The following is a 16,112-nucleotide window of genomic DNA, read 5'->3' on the forward strand; positions in this document are numbered from 1 at the left end:
TCAGTAATTTGTTTCATGCCTTATTACTTGTGGACAGTTTTTAAATCTAAAGTATATCAATGCAATCTTCGTATAGAATATATTCCTATATTTTTTTTAATAATTAAAAAAAATGTTCTTATTTTTTTTAATGATCAAGCTTACTTGGTGATGAATTGGTGATGGTTCCTTGTATTTTTCTCATCTGCAGTCAGGCTAGTGAGCGGACGTGCTCAGCCAAACAGGCTTTATCGGCTTATCCGGGTGTTCTGAGCCAATCGGCGGTTCTGTCCTGTGGCCAGCGTGCGCTCCAGTACTAACTGTGCCCGGTGTGTCGTCAACACTTAAGCGCAGTGGGCATTGGGCGACTGGGGAAATACGATTTACACGAGAACGTGCAGTGAGGTTTCACAGGCGTGCACGGTTGTTATGAAGAAGGGATTCCTGGACCTTCGTGGGTGTGGCATGATGGTTTCCCCCTCTGCGATTATAAACCGAGAACCATGCGAACGGCCTCAGTTGTTCAGGGTTTTACTTCAGCGAAATCCTGCTGACTTTGTGTCAGATGAGCGTCTGTGTCATTGACTGCTTCGGGCCAAAATGATCAGATGTAAAGTTAGAAAATTCAATGCATATTTTATATGTGGGGGGAAGGGGTTGGGGGGGGAGTCTAATTGTAAAAAAGTGCACCTACTATTAAATGAAGTAACATGGATTACCGTGTTGTTTTGGAAACCCCGATTGTAAGAAAGGAGATGCCACAGCTCTGTTTCTTCCCTTTCCCTCTTCGGCTGGGTCATCTCTTGCGGCTCCTTCAGCGTAGTTCCGCGTCTGGGCCTTTAACGTGTTGTTTAAATAACAACACTTGGTGGCTGAGCATTGCTTTGTAAACAGCTGTGCGAAACGGGAGCAGAAAGGAGTAAACGAGCATTGGCTCTGCTCCAAAATATGACACAGAGCTTTATTAAGAGTCGCCATTATCGATTCACGCACAGTTCATAAACAACCCGTGAGGCACAGCTTCATAACTAACATGTCTGCACGCAGAGAGCTCTGTATTCATTTCATCTATGCCTGTACTTTTGCGTGAGACAAAAAAGCAGTTTCACACACCAATGACAGCGGGCGAAATGAACGCCTGTCGTGCCAGGCTTGCGCCGCGGACAGCAGCACATTAAGACTTTGACGCGGGCAGTTTTCCAGATAGACTTTAACACTTAAGCGTGTAGCTTATGATTGGACGCGCAGCGTTCATTTAATTGCGCAATTCAAGTGCCGTAAAAACGGGGCTCGTGGCACGGGTTCATCGGCATGCAATCGTCGGCGGCTGTACCAATTATGATCTCGGGCCTTGGGAAAGAGAGTCCCCTGGAGTGAGTTGCCTCAGAGACAACAGAGACCGTCATTAAACTGGAAGACGTCTCATTGAACGCTTCCCAGAACAGTGGGCTACTTGTTAATAACGCCCAAGGTCAAGCTTTCAATGGCAACAAAGGCCTTTGTGCTCGCTGAAGTGCTAACTTACTGCAAGGGCTCCGTCGTTAACGTCCAATAAAAATAAAGAGTACGTTTGAAACCGCGACAGCGGTTCATTAACCACGTGTAACATGGCAGCACATTGACATTGTTCCCAGCGAAGAGTAGGCCGTGACATATTTGAGATGACAACGTCCCATGGTCTTATGGCGAGGTCAAATGAGAAGAAAAGAAAGGGGCTGTCCCGTTATGCTGTAACATTACCGTAAGTATAATATGCACTATATGTGGTGTGTCTCCCTTTCTTGTGCATGATTGCAAGCACACTAAAGTGACATTAGAGTCAGGCCACTGTGAGACTTTGTTAAAGTCTGCGGCTCAGGTCCTTGCCCCCTGTACAGTAGCACGAGAGCTAACAGCAGTCTGTGTCGGGAAATCAAAAGCAGCTGTCTAATGGGATTATTGTTTGCTGAATTACCATGTGCAAGAGACTAATACGCAATAATGAAGGTGCAGACATCCAACAAGAACACTGGTAAGTAACACGTGTTCAGTAGATTACCTGGTTTAGGCATTATGTACCTTTTATGTGTTTATTAGTTTTCTAGTTTTATTAGTTTTTTTATGGTTTATAGTTTTCAGAAAAATAAATAATACTATAAGTATATACTGTATACAGTGCAGTCCATAAGTATTTTGACAGTGATACAATTTTTGTTGTTTTGGTTCTGTACTCCACCACATTGAATTTGAAATGAAAAAATGAATATAAGGTTAATATGACCTTATATTTTAAAAATCGGATCGTGAGCATGTTTTGTCAATGAGGCCCATTGTCTCTACTGTTGAAATGCCAATGAAAGACAAATCCAGTCCATCACAGATATACACTTGCTACAAATGAGCTGTGGGTAGGGTCTGTCCTCTGCAGCTTTCTTTCAATAACCCTGACAGACAAATGGCCTGAATTGGATCTTAGCAAATGTACCTGATTTCCTTACAGAGGAACAGAAAATGGCTGAAGAAGGAGGGAGCCAGTGCGCTGGAGTGGCTGTCCTCCACAATGCACTCATGAAAACACACTCACCCGCAAGCTTACAATGAAGTGCACAGAAGTGGTTTTCTCAGCTTTTTTACCATTTAGATAGAAACAGAAACAATTATTGAATTAATCATTTTTATAAAAACCAAGCTAGAAGTACTAAGCTATATTTTAATTCCCAAACATGGAAAGTACACTAATTTCATAATGACAAATCAAAACTATTTTTATTTTCCTCCCCAACAATCATAATTTATTTGTTTGTAACCATCTCCTGACTTGTGAAGGCAACGGCCCTTTGTCTCCTCTCTTTGCTTCTTCCATTGGTGGTGGATTTTACGTGTGTGCCACATTATTTGGCTACCATCATGTTAACGCATATTTATTTTTGTTGGATTCAATTAACACAGATGTTAGGAGTGTGAATAATTTTGATATATGTTTTGATAAATATTACTTGTTAAAAACAATCTTTTATTTTGAGCTATTGGATTTGTTTAAATAATATAAATTTTCAGCACACATTAAAGCTCATTACCAGTCTCATTATGTTATAAAGCCTTTGCTTATCCTTATATACATGACCAAAAGTATCTGGACATCCTGCGGCATAAAATCACATTCTAGATGACTCTGTGCTTCACCAACAGTTTGAGGAAGGCCCTATCCTGTCTCAGCATAACCCCCCGCCCCCCCAGGCACACAGCAATGCCCATACAGAAATACTTGTTGAGAACAGTGTGGAAGAACATGACTATCCTACACCTTTGGGATCAATTAGAAAGCCAACTGCGAGCCAGGCCTAATCACCCCATCAGTGCCAAACCTCACTAATGCTCTTCTGGCTGAATGGAAGCTAATCCCAGCAGCAATGCTCCAACATCTAGTATAAAGCCTTCACAGAAGAATGGAGGTTATTGTCACAGAAAAGGGTGGACAAACTCCATATTAATGCCCATAATTTTGAATGAGATGTCAGGTGTCCACATACTTTAGGCTATGTAGTGTATATTTTTATGTCAAATATTATTTGGTTTATTTGTTTATTTCGTTTATTGTTTTGTATTGTATGCATTTTTCTATTTTCTTACTTTATGATTAATTTATTTTAAAAATATTTTTTAGATTTTTCTAAAATAAAACGATACAAAATTATCTGAAAGTAACTAATCAATAAAGGAAGTAAAGTTCAATTACATTTTTTTATTTTAGCATTTTCAGGCCACTCATTTTGTGGAACCCTAAAGAAATTCCCAGCATGCCCAAGGAAGAGTCAATACATCATTATTATCTATAAATGATTGATTTCTTCCTGTGTGCCAACATCTAAAGCTTTTCAATCGCTGAAAGCCTTTTGGTTATTGACATTAAATTAAGTATTAATTATAAATCTGTAAAAGTGTATGAGCCACATGTTCTATTTCCAGTAACTGAACTTTCATTTCAAACAAATTAATCTGCTGAGGGGGTGGGAGGCATTTACTGCATTGGTTACGCAAAAAGGCACCTCAATATGAGTCAATGTGAAAATAGCAAGACGTCACCAGGTGCTGAGTAGCTTCTCTGGTACTCCTCTGCCAGGCCTGTTCTGCAGCTATCTTTAGCTCCTGCTTGTTTTGAGGGCTAGTTGCCTGAAGTTTTCTCTATGTTATGAAACACATTGTCGTCAGATAGGGTGAATGACTTGGCCAGTCAAGAATTTTTCAGTTTTTGGCTTTGAAAACTCTTTTGTTGCTTTAGCAGTATTGTTGGGATCATTGTCCTGCTGTATGATGAAGTCTTGCTGTTATCAACAGTTACATCATCCACAAAGACAATTGAGTCAGTACCTGTGGCAGCCATAAATGTCCAAACTACCATGTTTCACAGATGACGGGGGGGAGGTGCTTTGGATCTTGGGATATTTCGCTCTTGCCATCACTCTGGTACAAGTGAATCTTGGTATCTCAGTGAATCTGTCCACAAGACCTTTTTTTTTTTTTTTTTACAAAGCTCTGCAGGCTTTTAGGTACTTTTAAGCAAACTGTAACCTGGCCATCCTGTTTTCTGGTTAAATAGTGGCATCTTGCTGTGTAGCCTTTTTGTGAAGTCTTCTGCAGACAGAATGTTCTTGTCTGTCACGTCTCCTGTCTGTTCTGGCCCCACGATGGTGGAATGACCTCCCCGTGGAGGTCAGAAAAGCTGAGACACTGACCCATTTCAAGCGACAACTGAAGACTCACCTCTTCAGGCTGCACCTCTCCCCATCCCTCCCTACTTCCCTGTAATCTCTTAAATGACCGTAAGCTTAGGGTTGTAACTAGGTAGCTGTTTCGTAGGTGACTTAGTTAATGCACCTGTCTTAACTACTGCTTGTATTTTTCCATAGACTGCGTTGTTGCTGTTCTCGTTTGTGTTAGTGTTAATCAGTTTAACCTTCAGGGTCCAATTTGAACTATGCGGTTGTTCCCTGCACTTGGACGGATACTTCTCTCTAGGGTTTTCGTCATACTTGTTCCTGGTTATGGTTATACACTTTGTTGTACGTCGCTCTGGATAAGAGCGTCTGCCAAATGCCTGTAATGCAATGTAATGTACTGCTTTTGTGGCTGAATTGAAGCAAATCCCAGCAGCCATGTTCCAAAATCTAGTAGAAAGCCTTCCCAGAAGAGTGGAGCCTGTTATAGCAGCAAAGGGGGGACCAAATCCATATTAATGCCCATGGTTTTGGAACAAGATGTTAAACAACCACATATGGGTGTGATAGGTTCAAGTGTCCACATACTTTTGGCCGTGTAGTGTATATAATGAATACACAAACAAATACCACTATAAACCAGGGACATGCCAGCATTGTCAGGAGTTTGTTCAAGCCTCATTGTTTGAAGAGAAACGAACATAATGGCAACTGGAGATAACGAACATCAAAAATACAAGTCCTAAAATCTGAGCTACTCCAGCCACCGAGGACTACACTTAGGAAAGGCGTCGCCTAGTGACCCAACTATGCTCTATCAAGCGATCTGCCCACCAGCTTGCGCTGGGGCATCTCCATGGTTGGAGATGGCGGACATCGAGCGGCTTGGCTCTCTGTAACGGCACTGTTGTTGTCCGTCCTCTGGCCGTGGGTTGAGGAAACAGAAAGTGGAAGTGCACAGAGCCCGGGGAGGTCCCTAGTGTGTGTTCAGAGAGGAACTATCAGCACATTTTACAAGAGGTGCAAACTGGGACCGGTACAGGAAGCAATGACTGAAAGGAAGCTCATACTTCAGAGAGCGATAAACGCTTCTGGCTCGTCTACTGTCAGGGCAGATTCCAGATTGGCAAGCTGCCGAAAATTGTTCCCCTTACTTAAAGGATGATGGATGGATGATGGATAAAACACATTTATTTATTAACTTCATTTTTTCCCAGTTTGGGGAGCTCATCAACTGACAAAGTGAACTTTCATAACTGCATTTGTGAGAAAAAAATTAAAGCTTGTATTAAAAAGCTGTTTACTAAGAGGTTAATGGGTGGCTCATCCTGTTAAGGCACTGTCCCTAAGCATGGTTGGAACCCACTGTGTGGCATTGAATTTGGACCATGCTAGTGCCAACTGTGTCCAACAGCCCTACAGGGCGCCGCACAACTAGCTGTAGCATCGCCGAGGGTTGGGAGGGTTTCAATCGGACAGGATGACACCAGCGACCCCCACTGGTCAACGAGGCACCTGCAATTCTACATGTTAAGCTGCACAAAATGTTCAACCTGCAAAATGTCCTGTGATAACATGGCAGCTGATATGAGAAAGCGCATGCTTGTCTGTCTGATTCACAGAGTCCACAAATCACATCTTACACCATCGCCACTCATGAAACAATTAGCTTATTAATTCCGATATTAGTAGATGCACATATGCTATGCACATACATGAGTAACACCAGCCTTTGTCTACAGCGGGGTCATTCTGCTTATATTACAACCTTAATACAGAATTTTAAAAAATCAATAAAATGTTTTTTTTAAAAGCAAATGACAAAAGGCACAGGGCAGCTGAACTAAAACTCATGAAAACAGTGGAACAGCCGTCCTTGGCTGACCTGACCTCAAAACATTTCCAGCCTGCTGGGAAAAAAAAAACATTTGGAGAGGGTTTTACACATCCAGCCAATGTTAAGCCAGAGAGGAGATGACAGGGTGTCCCAGAGACAGAGTTACGATTTTGCCCCGTGCCCGTGGGAGGGCAGCTGAGGGCTCTTCTCTGCCTGAGAATTTCGGTCTGACACTTGTCACAAAGCCAAGAAGCTTCGAGATTGATCTGAATCAAAGGGACGGCATTCCGCACAGCTTCATTCAAACAACATTCCGCTAATTTACAGGGTATCTTCGCTTGCATAGACTGATGGCTTCGAGTTATTGGAATGTGACGGGTAATCACAGTGCCACAACAACCGAATGCAGCCTCCCATCACAGCATCTCACATCTGGGACAGTCCCATAAAAAATAATAGCCGTGGCCCCGGGGTAATGTCCATTAATAAAGGCAGGATGCCTTGTGTTCTGTACATCACGCTTTTTGCACACTGAGTGAATGAGACCTGCATATTTCTCTAATCTACTCCAACGACTCTGATGGCTCTGAAAATATTATTTTATTCATGCGCCAGCCAACCCAGATTTAACCGATCCCTGAGGGTAATTGCAGCCATAAGTAACCTGGCTTCTATGGTTTATTGAGATGCAAGACCGGTCTGTGTGTGTGTGTGTGTGTGTGTGTGTGTGTGAGAGAGAGACTGTGTGTGTGTGTGTGGGTGGGTTGATGCATGCAGAGTGAAGGCAATAACTCTGGTTTTTCACTTCAGCGCGTGAAGTATATCAAACAAATGGGGTGTTTCTCAATACCTGTTCTTGCGTTCTTGCAAACTCAAGTGACGTACTATTTAACGGCCAACGTTTTATTATAAATGCACAAATGCAAAGAAGCGAGAACAGTTAAAGATTCCAGAAGTGGTCTTCCCCCTAAATATTAAGGATGCATTCGTTGCATACTTGCTCAACGAAAACGGACTTAATATCCCATAACTCAATGTGTGACGGCAGACAGGACGAAACAAGCTCACAACTAAGTTTTTAGTTCTCTTTTAGTTATTTTCACCAATAAATGTCCTTTTTAAGAATGAAAATGAGGCCAAAAATATGTTACAATAGCTACATTTTAAACATACACCTAATGTATAACTAAAACAGTTTAATCTACTGTCAGACAGAGGAGGCTCACCAAACTCATAGCCAGGAACCTCTTGGTAGCCAGTACTAGCCTCTGTTCTAATGGCGTGCATCAACTTGAGGCAAGCGGAGTTGTATGCTACAGAAAACACTAGCTAGATGTTAACTGGTACAGCAAGTAAGCAATTTTATATCCTGCTAGCAGGAGCAGCAAGCAAATGCATAGAGCAGTGCTCTTTGTCCGTGCGGCCTCGCAAGGAAACTTGGTAAGAATGTTCTTCAAAAGAACTCTAGTCCAAACTTGATGTTCTTGATATTGAGAAACACCCTTGCTTTATGCAGCAGACTCTTCAGTCAGGTCTTCCATTCTGTCTCCAACAGGGGCGTGGCAGAGGTCGATGGCAAAATTACACTAATAATATTAACATGATTCAAAATAACAACAGTAACATTTCAGAAGACAAACTCAATAAAGGCATGTTTCCACACCAAGACTGACCACTCTGGCCCTGAGCTTTTTACAATGAAGGCCTGATGCTGCAGCTGCCTGATGTGCATGGCCTATGTGCTGACTCCACACATTAAGTGCCATTACTCTGCTTCAGTGTGCCAGAAAGCCTGTGATGTGAGCCATCATTGAGGAGAAGCCAGGCCTATATCCACCAACATTCCCTTTAATGTATTGTGCGAAAGTAGCTATTGTGTGGCAATGCAAAGGAAACTGGGTGCAGTTGCTTTGTTTCTGTCTTATTGTCTAGAATACTTGTGCTTCCCCTCTAAAGAGCTTGTTAGGCAGCACTCCAGCACAGTCCTGTATATTTTTCTTGTAGCTCCAATCATATTAATCCTGATCCCCTGAGACTAATTACATTGAGAGGGTAACAGAAAGCACCTGAGGCTGTCTTCTCAACTCTCCCAGACTAGCATTATGAAACAGTCCCCATCCTTAGCATGATGTGTGTCTAGCAAGGTATTTGCTACCACAGTACTCTTTTGGATGAGAAGGTCCAGATCGACGGAGGTCCTTCAAGATCCCATGGTGAGCCTAACGCTAGTGTGACAATTTGAAGCACAGCAAATCATGTGTGAATGAATCAATGTCAGACTTTCTAAACTTGCCTGCCTAATAACTCCATCCCCCTCCAGTTTAACTGGTGTAACAATTCCTTTCCCTCCACCTAAACTGAGAAGTGGGGAACATTCTGATGGTAAATGGCACTCAAACATTTACTGTGCATTACAGGTGGTTGAGATGAAGATTAAAGCACTTTGAAGTGGTTGAAATAGCAATATAAAAGCAATAAATAATAATAATCATCATCAATTACCATTATTATTACTGCCACATGGAAACATGTAAACAGACAGATACTGTACAGGCTTCCAAATATATAGCGCAAGTGGTATGCTAACTTTCATAGCTTCAAAAGATTTGCAAAAATGACAATAATTTGATTCTAATCAATTGGCCGGCTGACAAACAGGGATAGATCATGGTTGCTTTTACTGTGGGGAGCCAAAATGATGAAAATTGGGTCACTGTCCAAATACTTGACTGTATATAGAAACTTCATGCTAGGCTCATCTTCAAAAATATGTGCATCTCCCATCACTGGCTTCCAATTGCTGCTTACCTCAGACTGACAGCGTGTTTACCTGTGCTAGTAGTAAATATATTTTTTTTGTTAAAAAGCACCTGCATGAACCGCACTTGTTGGTCTTCTAGTAAAAGCAGCAAACAGTTCAGACAGGCACAACTCCAGCCACACCATACGGACAGTTGCATCGTACTGCTTATACGTACAAAGCAGAATTATAACTGTTTATTAAATATTATCTAGAACACAATAATGTAACTTAGTATTGAGTGTATGGGGTTTACTCGGCCAAGGAGGACAGCCCTGCAGAAAAGGCTTAGTGAGACGAGCAGGTCCTTGTTTTTTTTAACTTGCGGCTGGAGCACACAGGGTACAGGATGTTCAGAGAGCAGACCACAGAGAGGGACTGTGTCTGTCGCAGCGATCACATGGACAGTTATACCAGTGGCCATTCGTATGCTGAGGCACACAAGCCGCAACAAAGGAACACCGCGTTTTCTGTCTCTCTCAGGGAAGTATATGCAGTTGTCACACCTCCTTTTTTGTCTCGTCTGTTTTTTTCAGTATGATGTTGAAAGTATACGTGCAGTGCTTTTGTTTTGTTTGTATCTCTGCCATGTTCATTTGTGTTCTGATAATGAATGAAAAGAGCAAGGTACAAAGAAAGATTTTTATGTAATCGCGTTATAATCAAATACAATACGCCATTTTAAAAACAATATATTTATATTGCAGTGAGTAGCACTGTCGCCTCACAGCAAGCAGGCAACTGAGGGCCTTTCTGGTGTGGAGACTCCCTGTGTCCCTGTAGGTTTCCTCCAGGTTCCTCCCATAGTCCAAAGACATGCCATAGGCTAATTGGAGACTCTAAACTGCAAGTGAGTGTGAGTGAATGGTGTGTGGGTCCTGTGATGGATTGACGACCTGTCCAGGGTGTATTCCTGCCTCTTGCCCACTGCATGCTGGGATAGGCTCCAGTCCCCCTGTAAAATGGATGGATGGATGGATACACAGTGAGCTCCATATTGTTTGGGACAAAGACATATTTGTTTTACAAAGACATCTTGATTTGGCTCTGTACTCCACCATTTTAGACTTGTAATCAAACAATCAAATGTCATTAAAAGGTACAGGTATTTTATACATGTTGGTTTTACCACGTAAAAATTAACAAAGGCCCCCTCCCCTCCCCCATTTCAGGGCACCATAATGTTTGGAAGAAATGGCTTCAAAGGTGTTTCTGATTAGTCACATGTGTTCAAGTACTCCCTTACTGCAGGTATAAGAGAGCTTTCAGTATCTATTCTTGATTCTTGGCTTTTGGAACTGCCCTCACAAGGAGAGAGGATGCGGGAGGCACAGCAGAAACTTCTGAGGCACAGCTAGTGGTTCTAAATAGAGAAGAAAATAAAAGCATGGAGGCAGTTATCACACCTGCTCACGTGTGGGTGGTTATGTTTGGAGGAATTGTGTCAGTGCAATGAGTCAGATGTGCAAGCAAGGGAACAATGTTTTTTACTGTTTTGTTTTATTGCAATTACTTTCTTTTTTTTGTTTGTTTGTTTGGTGGCCAGGGGTGTTATGTCTGGCATAAGATGTAAACAGTCTGACAATTTGGCATCAAAATAAACGTTCTGTTTGTTTGACAGAGGGATTCACAAAAACTAAACAATTTTTACAGCACAGATGCCATTTTGGGAAGTGACGGAGAATTTTGCCTTTTATTCATTTCAATAATAAAAAGTGTCAAGGATGGAGAGAATGAGTTTTCACTAACAATAGATTTTCTTTAATATTATGAGCCAACAATTCATGGGAAAAATATCCTTTAAACTAAACTAAAGCCGAATTAATGTAATGCTTGTTTGCTGACAAAGCTTGCCATATAGCAATATTCTTATTTGTATTATTATTATTGTTGTTGTTGTTGTTGTTATTATTATTATTATTATTATTAAGAACAAGAACAATATGACAGTTAATTTTGACACTAAGAACTTCAATGCAAAATAAAAACTAATGAGCATGTTGACTTGCAGGCTTGAAATAGAACAAAAGGATGGAGAAGTGGCCAATCAAACTGATCCCCATCATAGGTATATGGTCTGCTTATACTGGTCTGACCAATCAAGGGTTACCTTGTTAATGAAACAGGGTAGGTGCACTTCTGCTTTCCAAGGGCTGTGTTCTTGGCTGCATAAAAATGATGTCAAGGAAACGGATCAATATGTATCCCATTACAATATTATTATAGTGCTGTGAGGATAATTTGTGGCCTCGTTGCTCCAGGAGGAATGTTTAACCTAGCTTTCTTCAAGTGATGGTGAGCACGTCGAAGATCAAGGGGGTACAAGTAAAAAAAGCTTGCAAACATGGTAGGAATCTAGAAGTTGTAAATAACTTGCTAATGTTATGAATACCATCCAGAAGATGACACCTCTAATCCTCTTTGCCATTAAGCTCTTGACTGCTTCTGCACAAAGTTCAGCTAAAAGTTTTGGCTTATTTGAGCCAAATCTGAGTTTGATGAAAAAAAGCACCTTTTTTTGATCTGGTCCATTGTAAACTACCATACAAGTTATGCTGTGTACTGGCCATTTATGTACCTCATGTTATGTTTTCATTAGGGTCCATGGGTGGCATGGAGGAGCAGTGAGTACCACTGTTGCCTCACAGCAAGAAGGTCCCGGGTTCGATTCTGGCCTGGGCCTGTGTGGAGTTTGCATGTTCTCCCCCTGTCTGCTAATTGGAGACTCTAAATTGCCCATAGGTATGAGTGGGTGAGTGAATGGTGTGTGTGCCCTGCGATTGATTGGCAGCCTGTCCAGGGTGTATTCCTGCCTCTGTGTGCATTCAATGCCTGCTGGGATAGGCTCCAGCACCCCCTCTGACCCTGCCCAGGATAAGCTGGTATAGATAATAGATGGACGGACTATGGTCCATATATTTCGTTATATTTTTTTGTGTTCATATTTTTATTTACGACATATTGAACCTCCATATTCCAAAGAGCACATTGGTATTCAGTAATAAATCCCCAGTCTGCACTTTAAGGTTTATATATTTCATTGATTTATTGAGGAAAATGTGAGGTACTCTTAAGAGCTGCTGTTATGCAGAGATGGGAAGTGCCAGTGGAAACAAGGCTTTGCTGAAGGTAGGAAATGTTTGCAAGTTGATCTCATATCGCAAAATAGCACGATGTATTGAACAAAGAGAGCTGATTATTGACCGAGGTGTACAATCAGGGCTGGGGCTCTCTATGCTAATCGAGTAAACTAATCAGGAGGAGGAGTGAGCACGTGCACCTTCTGGCTCCATGAGAACCTTGGTTTTTGTGCAAATCATGGTAATGTGCTCCATTCGGCTGCTTGACTGCATGTTTGCTCTTTATCGTTCTGACTCACCAACAAGGTATTGCTCATTATCAAAAAATGAGGTTATCATAATGACAAGTTTCAAGAAAGTCAATCGCTGCCAAGGTAAACACACACTTTTAATTGCATAAGGAATGACAGTGCGAGAATGGATAATGTCAAAATGTCAGATTTAACACTGATGTGGGATCCTCAGCAACAGGGTAATCAAGTTAGCGGTGCTTCAGAAAAATAAATAAATAAATAGTTAATGGGAGCCCAGTAAGGGACAAAAGATCGTCAACAGTGCCCCCTAGTGATAAGCAAAAAGAAAACACGCAACTAAAGGCCATGACAGTCAGAGCACAGATGTTGTATAGATTCTGAATTTTAAATAACAAAGTTGACCAGTGATACTTTTTGTTTTTGTGTGTTAATGCTCCTCAGAATACGATCTCGACAAGTCTTATGTGGGAAATTCTGAGTTCCTACAGATGGAGGTGATTCTGTTTAATCCGTCTATTGTGTTACTTCACTGTTTTCACGGTCACTGAAATATTTTGTGAAGTAGATAAGACAAATGAATGCTTTCCAGAAGAAAAATATCACTCCACTGTATCACAAATTTTGGAACCTACACTTTCTGCTGCTGTAAGATTAATCTATTAAATATGTATGGAAGCAAATAACCTCTTATGCAGAAAAATAGTTTAGCCTATAAAACAATATGTTAATTTACATTTATATTAAATTAACACAGTTTTTACAGAATACTAGAATCCATCTGCTGTGTTGAAGGAATTATCTTGTCTCTTATTTTGAAACTATTTTTATTCAGTACAATCAATATCAGGAACTAATGGAGCAGTAACTGAGGGAATTTAAGCCCACTTTACTTCAGTCATGTACCACTGCAGCAGACTTCCATTCACAGTCAGCTGAAAACAAGGCCGAGGCTAACCTGTGACTATAGGACCCAGACTTGTGATGGACGCTCAGACTGAGCTACTTAAGAGCGTTCAGACTTTTTAATGAACACAAAATATTGGCCAATATTGTTCCACATGAGTAATCTTCCATGGGAATGTCAATGTGAGAGTGAGGGTGTGAGTTTGACTGTGAATAAGTGTGAGTGTGTCTATGTGAAAGTAAATGTTAGAGTGAGTGTGAGTGCACCAGTGTGAGTATGAATGTGAGTATGAATATGAATGTGTGTGACTGTGCGTGTGAGTTAGAATCAGATACAGAGGGACAGCCACTTCAAGCTCGAAGCAGGTTTACCCTGAGGGAGAGTGTAAAGTGCCACAGTTCAGTTTATAAGAAGTTTATAATGGCGTGGCGTTGCTGAGGGTGGCAAATACAGCGTGAAGGATTATCCAGCCTGTCGGGATGCACACCCGTCCCTTTGTAATCCTGCAAAATTTCTCATGTAAAGCGCAATGATGAGTGATAGAACGATGCAAATTTATTGCAGGGTGCTCCTGAGTAATAAAATGGGCGAAGCAGCAATAAAGCAACTCTGGATCGATCCGGCAAAAGCCGGGGACGGTGCCTGCCGAAACGACAGGCAGGAGACAGACGGCTCTCTGAGCTTCACTCAATCAAACAGCAAAACAGGACAGCGCCTTCCACAAGCATTTCCTCGTCCTGTGAATCAGCTGATCCCCACATCCGTTTAGCATTATCCGAAAGCCCAACACAATTACAGCAGAGCCTTGAAGATTACAAGGCTGTGGATGTATGCTCTGGTGTGGAGAAGCTGAAGAGATCCCTATGATTTCTTAAAATCTCTTAACATGGGTAGCTCCTATTGTGGATTTAGGAAAATTGATTTTCCCCCCCCTTTGTTCGCAGTATGAATTCCTTTTTTATGTGGGCTCAGGCAAGCGAAAATGGTTTCCCTGACTTCATGAACCACAACATGGGTGGAGCTACCGTGTGTTATAAATTTGACCCAATCATAACCTATTCCTATGGAGAGAACAGCTCTTTGTTCGATTGGAACTAGAATTCACTGACAGCACAAGGCAGCTCCACACATTACGGGGTTAATGATGCCCCCTTCTGCTGAAGAGCTACCTGTGGAATCTGTACGTTTAAGCAGGAGCCTCTATTGTAAGACACGATGCAGTGAAGAACTATTCATTTAATTTATGTTCAAAAACAAAACACTCAAAATGATCTTATCTTCAAATAGGGAGGACAATGAGACATCCCGTATTCACAGAAGAGAGTTGGCCTTTCCATTTTAATGTCAATTCATTCTACAAAGATAAGGACTATCCAGCAACGCAAACAAAAACAATGGCCGTCATGCAGAACCTTTACGAGAATCTGCCGTGTGCTTCCCCTGTGAGTCCTTTGGGGATTTAATACATCGGCTCTCTATAAATAGCTTCATCATTTAGGGAACGGCAGGGCTACAGTGTGTGGCACAGAAGATAATTAGCATTAGACCCGAGGAGGAGAGTATCTATTGTGATTAACATAAGTAAATATAAATTGGGTTGTGGGCGCATTAGATGGACATGCCCCTTGGGAGAAAACTTGTGGGTGCTAGTATTTGTAAATTATTCATTGTTAACACATAAAAAATAAATAAAATTTAATTATGTCAGCATTTCATGTCAGTAATGCATGCGGATGTCAGATCACACTGTGCTTTATAAACCAGTAAAAGTATCTTAAAATCAATTCTAGAACTAACAGGCAACCGGCGCACGGCTGAGAGGATAGGGGAAATGTGGGCGCTCGCTTTTGTTTTTGTCAGCATTCTGGCTGCTCTTGCAGCCGATCGATAGTGTGCTTGGGAATTCCGCAGAGCAGTGCATTGCAATAATGTCGCCTGCTTGCAACAAAAGAATGCAGCATCTGCCTCTGTGAGAAAAATGTAAACCTTACATTAGAAATATTTATTAAATGAAAGTGCACTTTGTTCACATTATTAACATGAGCTTGAAAGTTCAATTCAGAATCTAGAAGAACACCCACATTTATGACTTGAGATTTACTACTAGAAACCAGAGACCCATTTTACAGAGTTAACTGTCCTTGTGCATTTTGTAACCAATGACCAAAACCTCAATTAATGAAAAGTTTTAGATATCCAAAGCCCGTGAGGCACCTTTATAAAGAGCTGACAGCACAGTTTTCACCAGGTAAGACAGAGATACACAATTGGGTGTCATCAGTATAACTGTTTAAGGTAACACCATGTTAAAATTAACTGACCCAGGGAAAACACGTACTGGGCAAACATATCTTGATCCATGAGGTCAACTGGAGAAAATGTCACAGATGCGCACTTTTACGAGCAACGCTATCAAACCTGTGTGTGTGTGTGTGTGTACTTCCGTTTGTTTAAAATTCAGTGATTTGTTTCACATCACAAGTGTGAAGCTTCTTAATCCAATTGTAAAGCTGACGCACATGTATGTGTTGAGGACTTACGTAACAATGAGGTATTGTCTAACA

This window comes from Anguilla rostrata, chromosome 13 (genome assembly GCF_018555375.3).
Source record: "Anguilla rostrata isolate EN2019 chromosome 13, ASM1855537v3, whole genome shotgun sequence".
Lineage (NCBI taxonomy): Eukaryota > Metazoa > Chordata > Actinopteri > Anguilliformes > Anguillidae > Anguilla > Anguilla rostrata.